This window comes from Solanum verrucosum, unplaced genomic scaffold (genome assembly GCF_900185275.1).
Source record: "Solanum verrucosum unplaced genomic scaffold, falcon-dt-bn FXZP01000016.1, whole genome shotgun sequence".
Classification (NCBI taxonomy): domain Eukaryota; kingdom Viridiplantae; phylum Streptophyta; class Magnoliopsida; order Solanales; family Solanaceae; genus Solanum; species Solanum verrucosum.
Window position 1 is genome coordinate 25,427 of NW_026020243.1, and position 22,036 is coordinate 47,462.

Here is a 22,036-nt window from a genome sequence, read left to right on the forward strand (position 1 = left end):
ACTGAACATTAAGCTATAATATACATGATCTTCACCCAATTAGTTTTGGTACAACTTGTGCTGTCTTTGAGGGATAACTTATCCCAAGACTAACGGTTAATCTTGGGATAAGTTATCCCAGCCTTTGCAACCAAACAACGAATTAAAGGGACTCAAAAATTATTCTGGGATCAATTCCTTTTATCCATCACACCAAACGACCCCTACATTCTTAAAAATTATGTTATGCATATTATTTGACTATGACAAACCAATAAATCAGCATAACTAATTCCTTCATAACTTAGCTCAACATAATTTATCACATCATAACTAATCCTAATATAACTTGTCTTCCAACCAAAAAACCTCTAAAGGGCACTCAAAAATAATTCAGAATTAACTCGACTTATCCATCAACCACTTTCCTATCGTCTCTTGCTTCAATTATTAAAGGCATTGAGAGAGTAATGAATAGTCTTTGTCATCTTGTTGGGTGAAAAGTCATACTTTTGGAAAAGAGAAAAAAAGGACAATAGTTAATAGTAACAGACATAGTTGTACCAAATACAAGTAAAACCACAAGCAAGAGAGAGAGAGAGAGAAAGCAGTGATCATTCATATTTGCAAATTACTCTTAATCATTCAACAGGTAAAATAAAGTTCTTAGTAAAGAAACAGGACAATAATCTTCTCCAAATTCTTATAATCATTTTGTGGTTTCCTGTTTTGCTTTGCAGATTTCAGAAATGGAAATTGGCTTAGCAGTTGGTGGTGCATTTGTCTCTTCAGCTTTGAATGTTCTCTTTGATAGGCTTGCTCCTAACAGTGATCTGCTGAAGATGTTTAAGAGGGACAAGTGTGATGTTCGGCTCTTAAAGAAGCTGAGGATGACTTTGCTTGGTCTTCAGGCTGTGTTAAGTGATGCAGAGAATAAGCAAACATCAAATCCATACGTGAGCCAGTGGCTTAATGAGCTTCGAGATGCTGTGGACAGTGCTGAGAACTTAATTGAAGAAGTCAATTATGAAGTTTTGAGACTAAAGGTAGAAGGTCAGTGTCAAAATCTTGGAGAAACAAGCAACCCGCAGGTAAGTCACCTCAGCTTGTCCTTGAGTGACGAATTTTTTCTTAACATAAAGGATAAATTGGAAGAAAGTATTGAAACATTGGAGGAGTTGCAAAAGCAAATTGGTTGTCTTGACCTGAAATCGTGTCTTGATTCGTGTAAACAAGAAACTAGAAGACCTTCAACTTCTGTGGTTGATGAATCTGATATCTTTGGTAGGAAGAGTGAAACAGAGGAATTGGTGGGCCGTTTATTATCTGTTGATGCAAATGGTAGAAGTTTAACTGTAATCCCTGTTGTTGGAATGGGGGCGTGGGCAAGACAACACTTGCTAAAGCTGTTTACAATGATGAGAAGGTGAACGACCATTTTGATTTGAAAGCTTGGTTTTGTGTGTCTGAACAATATGATGCTTTCAGAATAGCAAAAGGATTGCTTCAAGAGATTGGCTTACAGGTTAATGATAATATAAATCAGATTCAGATCAAATTCAAGGAGAGCTTAAAAGGTAAAAAGTCTCTTATTGTTCTAGATGATGTTTGGAATGACCACTATAATGAATGGGATGACTTGAGAAATCTTTTTGTGCAAGGAGATTTCGGAAGTAAGATCATTGTGACAACACGTAAGGAGAGTGTTGCCTTGATGATGGGTGTTGGGGCAATGAATGTCGGGATTCTGTCTAATGAAGTCTCTTGGGCTTTATTCAAACGACATTCATTAGAAAACAGGGATCCTGAGGAACATCTAGAACTTGAAGAGATTGGAAAGAAAATTGCAGAGAAATGCAAAGGATTGCCTTTAGCTATAAAGACCCTTGCTGGGATGTTACGCTCAAAATCAACGATTGAAGAGTGGAAATGCATTTTGAGAAGTGAAATATGGGAGCTTCCAGACAATGGAATCTTACCAGCATTGATGTTGAGCTACAATGAGCTTCCCCCACATTTGAAGCAATGCTTTTCCTATTGTGCAATATTTCCAAAAGATTATCAGTTTTACAAAGAACAAGTCATTCAACTGTGGATCGCTAATGGTCTAGTACAGAAGTTGCAAAAAGATGAAACGGTTGAAGAACTAGGCAACCAGTACATTCTCGAGTTGAGATCAAGATCATTGTTAGACAGGGTCCCTGATTCTTTTGCATGGAAGGGAGAGGTATTCTTAAGGCAGGACTTGGACAAATATTCTCAAATGGATGGTGAGAAATTCGTTATGCATGACCTTGTCAATGATCTTGCCCAAATTGCATCTTCAAAACTTTGTACCAGGTTGGAAGACATCGAAGGATCTCGCATGTTGGAACGAACTCGACACTTGTCGTATTCCATGGGTGATGGTAACTTTTCGTCATTGTCAAAAGGAGATGGTGATTTTGGTAAACTGAAAACCCTCTACAAATTGGAGCAATTAAGGACATTGCTTCCAATAAATATCCGGCTCCATAATTTTTCAGTTAATCTTAAGCAAGAAGGTGCTGCATAACATACTTCCAAGACTAACATTCTTAAGGGCATTGTCATTTTCTCGTTATAACATCAAGGAGTTACCAAATGACTTATTTATCAAATTGAAACTCCTAAGATTTTTGGACCTTTCTTGGACAAAGATGAAACAGTTACCAGATTCAATTTGTGTGTTGTACAACTTAGAGACACTTATTGTGTCATCTTGTGATTATCTTGAGGAGTTACCGCTGCAGATGGGAAATTTGATCAACCTGCGTTACCTTGAAATTAGGAGGTGTTCTCGGTTGAAGATGCCGCTACATCCTAGCAAGTTGAAAAGCCTCCAGGTGCTATTAGGAGTTACATGTCTTCCAAGTGGTTTGAAACTCGAAGATTTGGGTGAACTCTGCAACTTGTATGGATCTCTATCAATTAAAGAGTTGCAAAATGTGGTTGATAGAAAGGAAGCTCTGAAGGCGAACATGAGGGAAAAGGAGCATATTGAGAGGTTATCATTGTTGTGGGGTAGTAGTATTGCTGACAATTCACAAACTGAAAGAGACATACTCGATGAACTACAACCAAACACAAACATAAAAGAACTGAAAATCTCTGGATATAGAGGGACAAAATTTCCAAACTGGCTGGCTGATTATTCCTATCTTAAACTGGTGAGGTTGTCTCTTAGCCACTGCAACAACTGTGATTCCTTGCCAGCACTAGGACAACTTCCTTCTTTGAAAGTCCTCACCATTGGCTATATGGATCGAATAACAGAGGTGACCGAAGAATTCTATGGTAGCCCATCTTCAATAAAGCCATTTAACTCTCTTGAATGGCTTGAATTTAATCGGATGAACGGGTGGAAGCAATGGCACGTACTAGGAAGTGGAGAGTTCCCTGCACTTCAGCACCTTTCATTTAAAGACTGTCCCAAGTTGATGGGGAAATTGCCTGGAAATCTTTGTTCTTTGACAGGATTGGCAATTTCAGGTTGTCCGGAATTTATTTTGGAGACACCTGTCCAACTTTCAAGTCTAACATGGTTTGAAGTTGTCGGTTCTTTAAAGGTTGGAGTTCTTTTTGATCATGCTGATCTATTTGCATCCCAACTTTAAGGAATGATGCAGCTAGAGACATTAGTTATCAAAAGTTGTCACTCTCTTACCTCCTTGCATATTAGCAGTCTGCCGAAAACCTTGAAGAAAATAGAGATATCTGATTGTGATCAATTGAAATTGGAGCCATCAGCTAGTGAGATGTTTCTCGAGAGACTGGAACTAAGTAGATGTAATTCAATAAATGATATATCACCTGAGCTGGTCCCAAGAGCACACTATTTGAGGGTAAATAGGTGCCACAGCCTTACTAGGCTTTTGATTCCTACTGGGACTGAAGATCTCCATATTTTTGGATGTGAAAATCTTGAAATACCTTTGGTGGCATCCAGGACTCCAACGTTGTTGCGAATTAAAATTCACAGCTGCGAGAAGCTGAAGTCGCTGCCAGAACATATACAGGAACTTCTTCCATCTCTTAATCATCTCCTCCTGAATTTTTGTCCAGAAATAAAGTCCTTCCCTGAAGGAGGGTTGCCCTTCAGTCTAGAATTCCTTCAGATCTGGCATTGTGAGAAACTGGAGAATGATCGAAAGGAGTGGCATTTACAGAGACTCCCTTGTCTCAGAAAATTTACAATCCTCCATGGTTCTACTGACGAAGAGATTCATTGGGAGTTGCCTTGCTCAATTCAAATACTTGTGGTACACAATATGAAAACATTAAGCAGCCAACTTCTCAAACGCCTCACCTCTCTTGAATCTCTATCCACTGCTAATTTACCTCAAATCCAGTCACTGATCGAAGAAGGGCTTCCCTCGTCTCTTTCTTCACTAACATTAAGCGACCATGATGAGCTCCATTCACTGTCAACTGAAGGTCTTCGGGGCCTCACTTCTCTTAGGCGTCTACAGATTAGCTCCTGCTTTCAACTCCAATCTCTTCCAGAATCAGCGCTTCCCTCCTCCCTCTCTGAACTGACCATCGATTCTTGTCCTAAACTCCAACATCTTCCAGAAAAAGCGATGTCCTCTGCCCTCTCTGAACTATCTATTTCACACTGCCCATTGCTCAGTCCATGTCTAGAATTTATGAAGGGGGAATACTGGCCAAATATTGCTCATATTTCCACTATACGGATCAATGGGGAATACCTGTGATGATCAAAACAAATGGTACTCTGACAGATGTAAGAACTTTTTTTTATCTCAGTAGCTCTTTATTTTTCGTTACTTCTCTTTGCTTGTTTGTTGATTCTTTTCCTTTGTTATATTGTTTTGTGCAGTGTGTAGCGTCTGTTGCACTGTGAAGCCGAGGAATAATCTTCAGATCAGGATGAATTTAATGTTTGATTACAAAAAAGAAGGTGAAAAAATATTTATATTCGGGTGGGGACACTATAATCATCATATCATATCATCATATTATATTAAAAGTGGTGCAAATATTCTTAAAGGTCAATTGTAACATCAATCTCAATTTATGGATTTGGGCTTTTTTTTCTTATTAATCTGTTTTGTGGTTATCATTGAATTGGTTATATAAATGTCTTTTGATGGATCCTTTCCCCCAAATAATTATATACATAATATTAATACTTTATTATAATGTATTTTTTTTCTATGGTCACATTTAAATATCAATTGCACTATTCTTTTTTCCTTCTTCATTTATTTGCTTTAAATATTCTCCTTCATGACTCTTATCTAATTACCTATTCAATTGTTACTCTTAATTTTCATAATATTTTTATATTCGTAACCTCCACTTTTTAATTTAGAACTTCAAGATATCTTTTGGTATTCCTCCATGAATATCTACATAAATTCATCTTTTTTGTTTTATGGGATCTCTACACAATGTTATCCTTTTCATTCTATAGTTAAGAGTTAAAATAGTGAAACACTTATATCATTCTTGTTCTGTTTGATTCATGATATAGTTTGGAAATTTATCTCAATAGCAATTCACTCTTCATCTTACTTGAACATTTTCTCTTTGATCAGTCTTTGAAATATTGTGCAAAATTTCCAACATCAGTTAAATCATCCACTGCTTTCAACTACCAGAACTGATATTTAAAAGGTCTATTTTTAATATAGCTGAGAGTAATGCTCAAATTGCATATTGATGGAGGAGTGGCCTGAGATTGCTCAAACACAACGTATGATTCGATAGTGAACTTATATAGCGAGCAGGATCATTGGTAAGTGATTCTTCAAATAATTTTCAAGACTTCTCTTTGTTTGTTTATCAATTGATTTTCTTTCACAAAAGTTATAGCTCTCTTTATTCCCCTGTTTCTAGTCCCAGTCACTTCCTGCACAACACGAATGGTAAATGAATTATCTATTAATGATACTCCTAACAAGGTGTAAGCTCGCACGACTTTCCCCAAAAGACCTCACACCATTAAGAAATCCTACACCTTATATGTAGCTTCCCAATCTTTTCAGTTATCAATGTGGAGCTTTATTATCTGTTGATGCAAATGGTAGAAGTTTGACTGTAATCCCTGTTGTTGGAATGGGGGGCGTGGGCAAGACAACACTTGCTAAAGCTGTTTACAATGATGAGAATGTGAACAACCATTTTGATTTGAAAGCTTGGTTTTGTGTGTCTGAACAATATGATGCTTTCAGAATAGCAAAAGGATTGCTTCAAGAGATTGGCTTACAGGTTGATGATAATATAAATCAGATTCAGATCAAATTGAAGGAGAGCTTAAAAGGTAAAAAGTTTCTTACTGTTCTAGATGATGTTTGGAATGACAACTATAATGAGTGGGATGACTTGAGAAATCATTTTGTGCAAGGAGATCTCGGAAGTAAGATCATTGTGACAAAACGTAAGGAGAGTGTTGCCTTGATGATGGGTGGTGGGGCAATGAATGTGGGGATTCTGTCTAATGAAGTCTCTTGGGCTTTATTCAAACGACATTCATTAGAAAACAGGGATCCTGAGGAACATCTAGAACTTGAAGAGATTGGAAAGAAAATTGCAGAGAAATGCAAAGGATTGCCTTTAGCTATAAAGACCCTTGCTGGGATGTTACGCTCAAAATCAACGATTGAAGAGTGGAAACGCATTTTGAGAAGTGAAATATGGGAGCTTCCAGACAATGGAATGTTACCAGCATTGATGTTGAGCTACAATGATCTTCCCCCACATTTGAAGCGATGCTTTTCCTATTGCGCAATATTTCCAAAAGATTATCAATTTTACAAAGAACAAGTCATTCAACTGTGGATCGCTAATGGTCTAGTACAGAAGTTGCAAAAAGATGAAACGGTTGAAGAACTAGGCAAAAAGTACATTCTCGAGTTGAGATCAAGATCATTGTTAAACAGGGTCTTGTACAAATATTCTCAAATGGATGGTGAGAAATTCGTTATGCATGACCTTGTCAACGATCTTGCCCAAATTGCATCTTCAAAACATTGTACCAGGTTAGAAGACATCGAAGGATCTCATATGTTGGAATGAACTCGACACTTGTCGTATTCCATGGGTGATGGTAAGTTTTCGTCATATTCATCAGGAGAAGGTGATTTTGGTAAATTGAAAACCCTCTACAAATTGGAGCAATTAAGGACATTGCTTCCGATAAATATCCGGCTCCATTTGTTTTCAGTTAATCTAAGCAAGAGGGTGCTGCATAACATACTTCCAAGACTAACAGTCTTAAGGGCATTGTCATTTTCTCGTTATGACATCAAGGAGTTACCGAATGACTTATTTATCAAATTAAAACTCCTAAGATTTTTGGACCTTTCTTGGACAAAGATAAAGCAGTTACCAGATTCAATTTGTGTGTTGTACAACTTAGAGACACTTATCGTGTCGTCTTGTGAATGTCTTGAGGAGTTACCGCTGCAGATGGGAAATTTGATCAACTTGCGTTACCTTGACATTAGGCGCTGTTCTCGGTTGAAGATGCCGCTACATCCTAGCAAGTTGAAAAGCCTCCAGGTGCTATTAGGAGTTAAATGTCTTCAAAGTGGTTTGAAACTCAAAGATTTGGGTGAACTACACAACTTGTATGGATCTCTACCAATTGCAGAGTTGCAAAATGTGGTTGATAGAAGGGAAGCTTTGAAGGCAAACATGAGGGAAAAGGAACATATTGAGAGGTTATCATTGTCGTGGGGTACACCTATTGCTGACAATTCACAAACTGAAAGAGACATATTCGATGAACTACAACCAAACACAAACATAAAAGAACTGGTAATCTCTGGATATAGAGGGACAAAATTTCCGAACTGGGTTGCTGATTATTCCTATCTTAAGCTGGAGACGTTGTCTCTTAGCCACTGCAACAACTGTGATTCCTTGCCAGCACTAGGACAACTTCCTTCTTTGAAAGTCCTCACCATTGGGTATATGGATCGAATAACAGAGGTGACCGAAGAATTCTATGGTAGCCCATCTTCAATAAAGCCATTTAACTCTCTTGAATGGCTTGAATTTAATCGGATGAATGGGTGGAAGCAATGGCATGTACTAGGAAGTGGAGAGTTCCCTGCACTTCAGAACCTTTCAATTAAAGACTGTCCCAAGTTGATGGGGAAATTGCCTGGAAATCTTTGTTGTTTGACACGATTGACAATTTCAGGTTGTCCGGAATTTATTTTGGAGACACCTATCCAACTTTCAAGCTTAAAAAGGTTTGAAGTTGTTGGTTCTTTAAAGGTTGGAGTTCTTTTTGATCATGCTGAGCTATTTGCATCCCAACTTCAAGGAATGATGCAGCTAGAGTCATTAATTATCAGTAGTTGTCGCTCTCTTACCTCCTTGCCTATTAGCAGTCTGTCGAAAACCTTGAAGAAAATAAAGATACATTATTGTGAGAAATTGAAATTGGAGCCGTCAGCTAGTGAGATGTTTCTCGAGAGACTGGTACTAACTGAATGTAATTCTATAAATGATATATCACCTGAGCTGGTCCCAAGAGCACACTATTTGAGAGTATATAGGTGCCACAGCCTTATTAGGCTGTTGATTCCTACTGGGACTGAAGATCTCGATATTTCTTTATGTGATAATCTTGAAATACTTTTGGTGGCATCCAGGACTCCAACGTTGTTGCGAACTATGAGAATTGCCTACTGCGAGAAGCTGAAGTCGCTGCCAGAACATATGCAGGAACTTCTTCCATCTCTTAATCATCTCTTCCTGTATTCTTGTCCAGAAATAAAGTCCTTCCCTGAAGGAGGGTTGCCCTTCAGTCTAGAAGTCCTTGAGATCTGGTATTGCAAGAAACTGGAGAATGATCGAAAGGAGTGGCATTTACAGAGACTCCCCTGTCTTAGAGAACTTCAAATCTCCCATGATGGTACTGATGAAGAGATTCATTGGGAGTTGCCTTGCTCAATTCAAAGACTTGAGGTATACAATATGAAAACATTAGGCAGCAAACTTCTCAAAAGCCTCACCTCTCTTCAATCTCTATCCACTAATTATTTACCTCAAATTCAGTCACTGATCGAAGAAGGGCTTCCCTCATCTCTTTCTTCACTAACATTAAGAGACCATGATGAGCTCCATTCACTGTCAACTGAAGGTCTTCGGGGCCTCACTTCTCTTAGGCGTCTAGAGATTAGATCCTGCAGTCAACTCCAATCTCTTCCAGAATCAGCGCTTCCCTCCTCCCTCTCTGAGCTGACCATCCGTTCTTGTCTTAAACTTCAACATCTTCCAGTAAAAGGGATGCCCTCTGCCCTCTCTAAACTATCTATTTCATACTGCCCATTGCTCAATCCATGTCTAGAATTTATGAAGGGAGAATACTGGCCAAATATTGCTCATATTTCCACTATACAGATCAATGAGGAATACCTGTGATGATCAAAACAAACGGTACTCTGACAGATGTAAGAACTCTTTTTTATCTCAGTAGCTTTTTATTTTTCGTTACTTCTCTTTGCTTGTTTGCTGATTCTTTTCCTTTGTTATATTGTTTTTGTGCAGTGTGTAGCGTCTGTTGCACCGTGAAGCCGAGGAAATGTTCTTCAGATCAGGATGAATTTAATGTTTGATTACAAAAAAGAAGGTGAAAAAATATTTATATTCGGGTGGGAACACTGTAATCATCATATCATATATCATATCATCTTATTATATTAAAAGTGGTGCAAATATCTTAAAGGTCAATTGTAACATCAATCTCAATTTATGGATTTGGGCATCTTTTTCTTATTAATCTGTTTTGTGGTTATCATTGAATTGGTTATATATATGTCATTTTACGGATTCTTTCCCACAAATAATTATATACGTAATATTAATATTTAATTATAATGTATTTTTTTCTATGGTCACACTTAAATATCAATTGCACTATTCTTTTTTCCTCCTTCATTTATTTGCTTTAAATGTTCTCCTTTATTCAATTGTTACTCTTAATTTCCCTCTTTTTCTTACTTCATTTATTTGCTTTGAAATATTGTGCAAAATTTTGTCAAATTTCCAAAATCAGTTGAAAGGACTAGTATCAGTTAAATCATCCACTGCTTTCAACTACCAGAACTGATATTTAAAACGTCTATTTTTAATATAGCTGAGAGTGATGCTCAAATTGCATATTGATGAAGGAGTGGCCTGAGATTGTTCAAACACAATGTATGATTCGATAGTGAACTTATATAGCGAACAAGATCATTGGTAAGTGATTCTCTTAATAATTTATAAGACTTCTCTTTGTTTGTTTATCAATTGATTTTCTATCACAAAAGTTATAAGTCTCTTTATTCCCCTGTTTCTAGTCCCAGTCACTTCCTGTACAACACGAATGGTAAATGAATTATCTATTAATGATACTCCTAACAAGGTGTAAGCTCGCACGACTTTCCCCAAAAGACCTCACACCATTAAGAAATCCTACACCTTATATGTAGCTTTCCAATCTTTTCAGTTTCCAATGTGGAGCTTTGTTCGCATGCCTATTAGCAGTCTGTCAACTTCGAGGCCTCATGTTGCTTTGATATCTAGCTATCTGGGACTGCCATTATCTCCATTTTGAATTGCTCATTTTTCCACCATAATTATTGATAGGGATACCAGTAATGATTTAGAGAAATGGTGCTCCGATATATGTTATTATAATTCCTTCTTTTTTCATTATTCATTTATTTATATTAACTTCTCCTTGCTTGTTAGTTAATTCTTTTCCTTTGTTAAATCTTTAAGCAGCGCAAAGCATCTATTGCCACTGTGAAGCCGAGGAATAATCTTGGATAGGGATGAGTTTAATTTTAGATGACAGCAAAAAGGTGAGAAAAAGAAAGCTGGTATGGAATTGAAATAATCCGCTTCAGAAAGTTGATAGCTCAATGTAATATTAATGAACTAGTAATCTTTTAACATGCACATATATGTCAGTAGGATGTTTATTGTCTTGGAAATTCATTTTCAATTGCAATTCAAGAATTCTTTTTTTTTTTTTTGTTTACTTCCCTTTGCTTTCTTGTTAATTCTTTTCCCTTGTTAAATCTTTGAGCAGTGCAAAACCTCTATTGCCACTGTGAAACCGAGGAATCATCTTCAGATCAGGATGCATTTAATTTTAGCTGAAAAACAAAAAAACAAAAAGGTGATAACACTGTAGACGTAATGAACTAGAAATCTTTTACAATGCACATATATGTTAATTATTGCCTTTAGAAATTCATCTCAGTAGCAACTCACGTATTCTCGTTAAGACTCTTCTACAGACTCAATTGTCTTAATGTAATATTAATGTACTAGTAAGACTCTCTTTGCTTGTCTATTAACATATTTTCTCCCTCAACTTGCAGACTGGAAAATCATGAAAGTTGTTCGGCTTTGTTACCCATCTCTCGTCTCTTCCACAGAGATATAGGGTCCAAAGGAATTCACTTTATCAGTCAGGTAGCCCAAACCTTGGAATTTAAAGAAATTGGAAAAGACTTCCAATATCTGCTTCTTTTATTTTAGGCATGTTGTATCGTATTGGTTTCAAGTTTGATGCGACTGCATTTGATAGCATATACTGAGCTTTTGCAAGTATATGGATTTTTAGCACAATAGCTTTTGTTTTGTGTGTATATATACCAAAAAGCTGAAACTAATTATACTTGTTTGTAATTGATGTAGTCTATGCATACTTGGTGAATTGACCAAATTTGGTGCTAATCCCTCACCCATACTCAGATCGTGTTGGATCGATCTAACCTCAGCTTTTGGATTGATGATCACTTCATCTGGTATGCCTATGATATCCTTTTTTTTTTTTTGCAGTTTCTCTCTGTCACTGTAACAAACTCAATTCTCAGCAGAAACTCATAGATGCATTCCAATTACTCAATAAGGATACAATAGAAATTATGGTAATTAACAATAGTTATCTACTAAAACAACTGAATTAAAAGATAGTAAGAATTAGAAAGAGATGAGAAACCAGATCCTTAGAAAGGGGATGAGAAAACATAGACTCTTCATAATAGTTTTGCATAAACCGTTCTTTCTCATCCGCCATCCTTTTAACTAGTTGTTTATTGGGCCTGGGTCCCAAACCAACCTTTGTGAAGGCCTTCTAATTTTGCTGCTTCTTTTTGGCCCAATAACTAGTTGTGTGGCATCCGTATAGGTATTGACATTGGGCCGAGGCTGGTTCATAACAATACTCCCGTCCTCAATAAGAACCTTGTCCTCAAGGTTCGAGTCGAGAACAATGTTAGTAGCGTGCACCCCACAAGTTGTAGCGAAGAGAAACTTGCGGAGACGTGCATAATCATAGCAATGAGCATAAGCACTTGTATTAGTAACAATAAACTTTGGTCTAAACAATGTGGCATAGTTCTCCAATTGGGTGCAATCAATATAACCAGTGCTCGCATCAACTTTCCATGATATGGCCTTGAAAAAAAATGAGACATTAAAAAACTTTTCCATGTTAGTCTGATAATCATGATAATATGGATGAATGTGTTCAAATAGTGCATTCCATTGCTTTAGCCATATATGTTGCACTAAACTTGCGTGATTAAGTGCTAAATGAAACACCAAGGAACTATTGAACTGTTCAGATGCATCAGTACTTGGTGAGGAATAAGAATAAGTTTGAAGAGTCAAGCTCCAGCCAGAATTGTTGTTTGGCGAAAGGTTGTATAGAGCCTTTGTGAAAATATTGCATACAAAACTATATGCCACTGTAATTTTGGCAACAAGAAGGAATCTTTTGATACATGTTGTCACGCCCCGAGCCTACACCCTGGGCGGGACCGGCACCTGGAGACCATTGCTGGCCCCAGGCGAACCCTTGGCCTGGCTTTCTTAACTCAGCGGAAACCTAACTCAACAGAATAACTCAACGTCATACAAAGACATGAACAACTTAACTAATAAAATATGGCCCAAAGGGCAACTCGAGCCTCAAAATAGAATATTTACATATATATATATATATATATACATATACATGGATGAGAGACTCAAAAATAACTGACTGACTGACTGTCTGACTGTCTATTGAAGCCTCTAATATACTGAGATGGATGTGGGGACAGACCCCGCAACATCCTAATAGAACAAAGCTAAGTACACAAAATAATTGAGTCCTCCGGAACGCAAGGAGGCTCACCACAGACTCTGGAGTGCTCAGCTGGATCAACGACGTGCAGGATGCTGATCCGGGGTACCTGTATCTGCATCATAAGACGATGCAGGCCAACTGGCATCAGTACATGGAATGTACGAATATGTGAGCTGGAAAAGCGGAACCACAACTTAAGCTTGAAAGGAGAACAAGAGATCACTTACCTTGACTCTGAACGACTCATATACATAACTGGACTCAAAGTAAAGCAATAAGACACGAGCCACACATATAAAGCTTGTAAAAGAATGTAAACGACTTAGATCGTTAAGGATAAAATGACAACAAACTCCACTTTTCTTTTATAAATATAATACAGCTTTTGTGGGAGGTTCTTTAACCGATAATCACCACTACGAGCCTTAGTGATGATACAACGTTTTACCTCACGTTGCCAAAGGACCATCCTATACCTTGCCATCGATATAGGACCTTACTTTTGCTTAGTGGATCCACTAGCCTAATCTTACGTGATCATCTAAAGAGAATGATACGACAAGTCCCATGTTGGCGCATGGTTCTTATGGGGAGTTGAGTTAATATAAACTCGTGTCCCCAATTCGGTGCTCAATACTACTCCCAAAAATACTTTGGCTCATGCTTTTAAAATAACTTCTTTCTTTGATTGAGATAATTACTCAAAACTTTAGCCCAAAGGCTCCTTTGGGGAAAGAAAACATGATTCCCTTCTTATTCAAATATAATAGCATTTACAACCTCCTTTGGGAATACTTAGTTCCCTAATAGCTTTCTCTTTTTTTTTTTTTTTAAAGAGAACTCAACTTTAATCTCATGACTTAGCTTGAAACTAAGACTCTTACTCGACTTGAAACTTCACTTGACTTGGAACTATCTTTCCTTGAATCGGAATTATGAATTCAAGGTATTCGATCACATGTTATGGAAGGATTCTTGAACGCTTAGACGCACTTTGGAACGTCGAAAACAACTATAAAACATAGGTGAATTACTTTGGAACATGCATGAAAAAGTGAGAAAAGAAGAGGGGAAACTTGGCTGAGACTTCAGATTTCTGGTGACACAGATAGGACTTACGGACGCCATCGACGGACCATAGATGGACTTACGGTCCGTAGATTGCGTCAGAGATTTTCCCCAGAATTCATTTAAGAAAAAGACTAAGTGTTGACCTACGGTCCTGACTTACGGTCCGTAGGTCAGGCCACGGACCGTAGGTCGTGACCGTAGATCGATGCCCCAAAAACCAACTTCTGTTCCGATTGACGGTTGACCAGTACGGACCGTCGATCGATCTACGGTCCGTAGGTCAGTCCCGTAGATGGGGATCGACAGCCCAGAAATTTCTGCAAATCGATGGTGGATCAACCTTTAAAAGGGTCATAGCTCTTAGAATCATAATCCCCTCAACATACAATAGGTTTCAACTTAATGCACAACCCAATCAAGCCTCACAACGAACAATAACTTCAACAACCTCAACAACAATATCAACAACAACTAACAACTTCGACACTTCAACAACAATTCCCAATCTTTTCTCAAAGCATAGAATAAACTTGGTGTGTGTGAGGGAAAGGATCAACCCACACGAAAAACTCACATACCTTGATAGGGATCACCCCCGACGAAAATCCACAATGGTCTTGACAAATCTCCTCTTTCTTCTCTTATTCTTCTTCTCCTTCTTCTCTTCTTCAATCTCAAGAACCCTAACTCTTTCTCTTTCAAAAAAAAAAGGGACAAAAAATGATCCAAAGATCATCCTAATACAACAATATGAGCTCAAAAGAATTGGCTAGGGAAAAGACTAAAATGCCCTTAATGATTCCCGGACGGATTTCCTTGTCAACTGCCCAACTTTCAAAGGTCATAACTCCCTCATACGAACTCGGAATCGAGCAAACTCGGTGGCGTTGGAAAGTTCGTTCCACGAACTTTGCAACCATAACTGGAATTCCACCTAACTCATCCTGAGCTAGAATTTATGGCTGTTCAAAGTTGGCCAAAATTTCACGTTTTCCATACTTGGCCAAAATTTCCAAAACTTTAAATTCTTTCCAAAAATGAAAATTTCCAATTCTAAGCCTCTTCAATTATTTCATATTGCCGGATGTTACAATTATTTTCAACTACAACCTCATTAAGTTCATCCACAACCACTAACGAAATCACATTTAAACTATAATAGACTATCAACAAGCAACACCCAACAACTTATCTAACCCATCTTTACAAAATCACACCCCAAGAATTGAGGTTTCAGCTATGCATGTAAAAGAGATAAAGACGTATACCAATATCAGTTTCCATCAATGGGTATGCAAGATTAAGTCTTAAAACAAGCCAAAGGTAAAGAATCCAAGAGACCCAAGTCCAATTCCTGAATTTGAAACCCTTTGAAAACTCCAAGTTCTTGAAAACCCTCTCCAAAACTTAGAGAGAATATCTCAAAACTCTGTCTCAAACTTAATAATCTAAAAACTAGATAAAATAAGGTAAAATGTGCTACTAAGAATAAAAACTAAACTAGTATTTATAGTTTTCAGAAAATATGGTACGAAGGATCTTTCGGCGACGTTAGTGGGAATCGCTGATGCATTCGGCGATCCACCCCTTGGTCTACTTCATTACCTTTCATCATTTGTCTTCAGCATCTTTGTGTCCTGGATAATTGGGCGATGTTAGCATTGCTTCGCGGAGTCGTTCGGCACTACGCCAACTGGTCCTTTACACCGCCGAATTTCTCCTTTCCTTCAGGGCTTAGCACACTTGAACTAAAGGCGAATATGCGATCTGTTGGTGATTCACCGATTGGGTTCGGTGATTCACAGATCTTCATTTCTTCGTTCTTTCGGCTTCTTTTGCTCCCTTTTGCGAAGTAGTGTCCACGCTTTGCTTCAAACTTTGAATACCTGAAACTTAAAGGTTTCCATCAAATATTGGGATAAAACATGCATTTGAGGACACTAAATTCATCCAAATCTAGCCCCAAATGAGTCCAAATCGTGGACTCATCAACACCCCCAACTTAAACTTTTGCTTGTCCTTAAGCAAACTCAAGTTCATCCGTTCAAAAAGGGTGTCTTGAACAGTACTACACAAGACTCGATAATGAATGCACATAACAAGACTCAATTTACTTATGCAAAGAACAATTGTTCACTCAAAGATTCAAGTAGTGACTCGCCAATATCAAAGAATCTCATGCTCACAATATTTGCCTCAAATGCAAGTTTAGGCTCAACTAGAGTGTTCAAATGCCCTCACAGAAAGAATGATTCTATATTCGCACATAATGATTTAATAATTTAAAGTTCAGGAATCAGATGCAACACTCACACTCACAAAGATGAACACAATGCATGCTTTCACCCATAGGTTTACCCATATTTTCCAATCAACATTTGTTTCGACTTTCTCAAGATCACAAAGGTCTTAACAAGGCTTGTAACGGGGCTGAGTGCAAAGGTATGGTCATTTAGGCTCAGTGACTTTTATCCTCATGAGATGTGGTATTCACAACACTTCCTTTCCTTTTCCTTCATCATTTTTGCTAGTGCTCATAAGTCATCCCATTATTCACTTCCCATGGATTGTTTGGAAACCCCATTTCTTTGGTACTTTATTTTTCATTTTTTTTTCTCTTTCTCTTTCTCTTCTAATTTTTTATATGGAGGGGTTCCATTTTTCTCAACACCATAGGTTAGAGAGACTTTCCTTGCACTTCTTGAATTTCCCTTTTCTTTTCATCACACCCCCAACTTAGGCTTATGGCCTAAGTTGGCTATTCAACTCACCACAAATCATGAGGATTATCGTAATGGACAAAGAAGGGTCATGTTTTAGTCAAGTTTCTTCCAAAGAAAGGTAAGGCTCAAGGGGTGTTCAACAAAGGTTCACACTTGCTCACAAGGTAAGCCACAAAAGAGGTATATGTAAAATTGGCTCATACTCTGTAAATTTGCCTAAGATCATCTCAAGAGATAGCCTCACTTAGTCGATTGGACCAATGGGGAAAATTCTAGGATCTATTATGCATGTTTCAAAGTATTCTCAGCACACTAGGAATCGACACTAAAGTCAAACAAGACTCCACACTTTCGCTAGTGTGCAATGGTCATTACAAGAGACTCGATTCGATATTACGCTAGTCAAAACGAGATGGAAAGTCTCTAAATATGCCCTCATCTCTGCCCTCCTCAACATGTACTGATATCAACTTCTCATCGGTCTCTCCATCCGACTCTGCATGTGTTGTGCCATCCCCCTGCACATCTCCGGTGGTAGCCAGAGGAATCCCCGAGGTCTCAGGAGCATCCCTGTCCTCATCAGTCTCTATAGTGAAGTGAAGTCAGCAGACTTAAGATAGTCTACGTCCTTTCTCAAACTCGCAATCTCGGCTTTTAAAGTCGTCACCTCAGAGGCCTCCCCCTGTCTGCTCTCACAAGCAATGACTCTCACTGTCAAGCATCAACAGAAGTTTGAAGGGGGGTAAGTGCTGCTAGTATGGCACTGTCAATCATCCTCGGGATGGATCTCTCCAATCGGGTAGCTCTCACAATCAGCTGAATAGGACAACTGCCCCATCTTCAGGATCATGGCCTGAGTAATCCTGGTAGTTCGGAGGATGAGGAAGCACCTGGAGCCCGTGAGGAAGAGGAAGAAGGAGCGGGTATACCCTGAGGTCTCAGAGGCCGGAGTGGGCGAAGATGCCTCTGCTGGTAATGAGTTAATATTGACTTCTGGAGAAGTGTCTGCTTGGAGTTGCTTCTCCTCCTATCAACCTCTTCTCGAATGAACTCAGCCTCAATAGGTCGGATGTCCATGGAGGATGAAGGGAATGACCTCTATATCATTCGCAGGATCCCGGGGTACTCCAGCATGCTGGCATAACTCAGTGATCAAAATCGGGAATGGCAGAGAGGTAAGTCTCTGCTTGGCTCTCATGGCCATCTCCTGAGAAGTAAGAAGTCCTAGGTCGATCTGCCTCTTGGCCATAATAGAACCAAGGCAAGCCGCCTTAGGGTGACGCAGAATAGACTCGTTTTGGGATGGCATGATAGTGCTGCTCATGAAGCCAAACAGAACCTAGAGGCAATGTTCATGTCCCTCTTCTCAATGGGAGCTCCCGCATCCATCCACTCGGGGTAGTGTCAGAAATCATCAGAGCCAACCAACCCTTCAAATCATCCAGGGACTGAACAATAGGCAGCCCCTCGTAAGGAAGCACAGAGTGCAGCGGTCTACCCAATACAACGTTAATATGCTCGTTATGGCACTCAACCTCCTTTCCTCCAACCATGACCAACTTCACCGGTCTAAACTCACTGGCTTTCTTCTTGTTCTTAGGTACCAACTCTCCATAAGCAGTGTAAAACTCTCTTACCCAGGAGGGAATGTAAGGGTTCAGGGTCATGTGGACCTGCTCGAATCCATGGTATCGGAGAGTTTCAAGCACATCAGGATGCTTGCCTTCCAAACCCCTCCATAGATAGCAGCTACTCCTCTATGATAGTCCAGACTCCTTCACCTTTTAGTATGTTCAGCAATCTAGGTGGAGGAGCAATAGGCAGTGCATGAGTTATTGAGGGTGCCCTGAGCTGGCACTGCATCTATTCAAGAGGAGCTGCAGCTGATGAAACTCTGGTGGGTATGGGTTGAGGTCTATCTCAGAGCCTATTCTGTTGGTGAATCAAGGGTTGATCATCTTCAGGCTCAGACCACTTAACTTGGTCTCAATAGCTACTCATTTCTTTGTTATATCATTTCCTCTTGCATTTGTCTCGCGGTGGGAGATTTTTCTTTCGTTTCTGTGGAGATTGTGATCCTCCTTCATTTATCGTAATTCCCTTTCCCTTTTTCTGAGGTGGCTTGTTAGATTGGTGTGTACCATCTCTGCAAAAGATCGAGAAGAAACTCAAATGCAAGCACAGATAATCTATTGCAGACAGACTCGATGATCCAGTTTGTGAGTCACCGAACCTCTTTGGTGAGCTAAGTCGAGCTCGCCGAAAGGATTGGCTCAACAATTAGTACAAGTCGGCGATATGGAGGTCCTTTGGAGAATCGCTGACTACTTTCAGCAAGCAAGTTTTGTCCGCCGAAATTTACAGTGCACAAGGGTTCCAGGGATGCAGATAAAGTGCGATAACGAGTACTTTCGGCGAGTCGCCGAGTGCCTTCGGCAAACTCAGGCCTCTCGCCGAAAGTTACCGACTCAAATCACAAAGTTGACACGCAATTAAAAATCGAGATGCGGAAAATAGGTGAACCGCCGAGTGGTTCGGCGAGCTCGACCCAGCTCACCGAATGATCTAACGTGCCCATTTTCAATTCACCTTCTCGAATTCAACCCCGCAACCCCCGAAAATAAAATCAAAGCATTCACTCATGGAATTCAAACAAGACCCATACTACCCATCACCCTGGGACACTCAGATTTCTCCCAGATTTCTCCCAGATTTGTCGCATTTGGCCATTTAAAGATATTTGCTCTTAAGGGTGGTGTCACCCGTTCTATCATTGAGCAAATTTTGACATTTAGCACAAACGCAGGTTACCACGACTTCACCCAATCAATTGACCAACATGCAATCACAATCCAACTCATTAAAAAGCAAAAAAGCTACAGGCATTTGACAATCAAACATTACGGGCAGGATTTTCAAGTTAAAATAGGCAATTGAGGATTCTTATCCTACCAGAGAGTCCCAAACACATCAATACGATACAATCATAGCAAATGAGTGTACAATTTTCAAATGTAAGCTCAAGGTTTGGAAACCAACCTTTTGTGTCGATTAAAACGCGATTGAAAAGCTTGGCGGCAAAGTATTCCAGCTCCGAGCACAAATCAACCAACTGAAATGCTAGTAAAGGGCTCAAATAAAGAAAATTACTACCTTAGTGTGAATTTAGGAGGTTTAAGAGTGAGGGAAAGTGAAGAATTTCAATTTTAAGACTTTTGGTCATTATAAACCGTCTAGTTCGTGTCCATTCAGCAACGTTAGTATTACTCGTCGATCTAATCGGCGATTCACCGAATAGTCTCATATCTCGCCGATTTTTACAGGGCTTCCAGATTACATGGAGGTTCAAACGGCGGACACTAGCGGGATCACCAACCAATTCTGTGATTCGCCAACTGGATCCTTATTTCGCCAACCTGCACTTTTCAACACATTCTTTGTTTTAACCTATAAAATTAACACACCATTATTTATAAAAGTAAACTAGAGCATTTAAAACCTTGGGTTGCCTCCCAAGAAGCGCCTTATTTAACGTCGTAGCTTGACGTGAGCTACCAATCAAACTTCGACTCTGGGTTAGACCTAATGCCACTAGGCAACCCGCCTTTACTGCTTAGGTAGAGATGAGGCAATGTGAGATCCAAGACGTCTTCAATCAACCTGATTGATCTTTAGTGGTAGCCACTCATCTGATTCAGTATCTCCAAGCTTTCCCTCATCGCCTCTAGCATTCTATCTTGCTCGTGAAATTTTGGAGAATGATTAATAGTGTATCCTCGATACTTTTATTTTCGTTGCTCCTAGACCTTTCTCGCTCATAAGGAGGTATGTGCCTCTTTTGGCTTCAACTGGTTTTCCACCTTTGAGATTTTTGGTTCAAGTCATTCAGCTGAGTTACCAGTGTAGCTAACTTGAAGCCACCCTCGAATTTTTGGTTCATCTCAGCTAACTTGCCACCACTTCCCTCAGCCATGCCAGGGTTTCTGCATACAACAACTTAGAGAAAACAAAATGACAAATAAAACTAGTAAACTACGATAATTGAAAGCAGAATTCAAATCAAGCCAAAAACATTCAAGTAACACCACTCCCCGGCAGCAGCACCATTTTGATATTTCCGTAATAGAGAAACAACTTTCGATGCAAGTGTCTACGATCGTACAATAGGTTAGTAACCCAACCAAGGTTTGGGGTCGAGTCCCAAGGGAGTGGGCGTGAGAATTAGTGGTTAAGGGCAAAAGTGCTAAAGCTAATCAAAGCTAAAGACTTTGGCAAATGAAAACATAACAAATTAAAAAGGGTGACGCAAGTGTCAAGTATCAAATGGGGGTTTGAAAGCAAGGAACAACTAAAATAGTTAAAATAAGGAAAAAATACAAGTGATGACGGGATTCTTGGGATGTGTAGGAATACGGGATAGACTAAATCATTAGGTACATGCTTTTGATAGTGAATTCATTGAGTATTTGTGACTAGGCTAGACTTTAAGGGGATAAGCTCTTTCTCGAGCAACTTACCCCGTTTCAAATGTGTTCCTCTCGGACACCCACTTGCTGCATGAAGAACAGCCTCCGCCTTAACCCACTCACTCTCTCGAACTAAGTGTTGGACCTGGGACTAGGGTTCACTCTCTCGAGTTGAACCTCATGTCGACCCACTCACACTGGACATCAATTTAGTGGTCTAGTACGACCTCTCTCTCGAGCATGCCAAAGACACATATATGAGATTATATTTTCAACTACAACCTCATTAAGTTCATCCACAACCACTAAATGAAATCACATTTAAACTAATAGAATATCAACAAGCAAGATCCAACAACTAATCTAACCATATTCACAAAATCACACCCTAAGAATTGGGGTTTTAGCTACGTATGTAAAAGAGATAAAGACGTATACCAATATCAGTTTCCATCAATGGGTATGCAAGATTAAGTCTTAAAACAAGCCAAAGGTGAAGAATCCAAGAGACCCAAGCCAATTTCTTGAATTTGAAACCCTTTGAAAATTCCAAGTTCTTCAAAACCCTCTCCAAAACTTAAAGAATATCTCCAAAATTCTGTCTCAAACTAATAATAAAAAACTAGAATAATAAACAAGGTAAAATTCGCTACTAAAAATAAAAA

General features: G+C 39.0%; 1 protein-coding gene and 2 pseudogenes across 1 annotated transcript in view; all 3 read left to right on the forward strand.

Moving 5' to 3' along the window:
- The first annotated feature begins 589 nt into the window (after nucleotides 1–589).
- LOC125832955 (putative disease resistance RPP13-like protein 1) overlaps nucleotides 590–22,036 on the forward strand; it is a 172,074-nt gene continuing 150,627 nt past the window's right edge. The window contains exon 1 of the mRNA XM_049512124.1: nucleotides 590–631. The gene's annotated coding sequence lies outside the window, so the exon portion shown is untranslated. The remainder of the gene's footprint in view (nucleotides 632–22,036) is intronic.
- On the forward strand, nucleotides 668–4,715 carry LOC125832954 (putative disease resistance RPP13-like protein 1; annotated as a pseudogene).
- LOC125832933 (putative disease resistance RPP13-like protein 1) lies at nucleotides 5,889–9,402 on the forward strand (annotated as a pseudogene).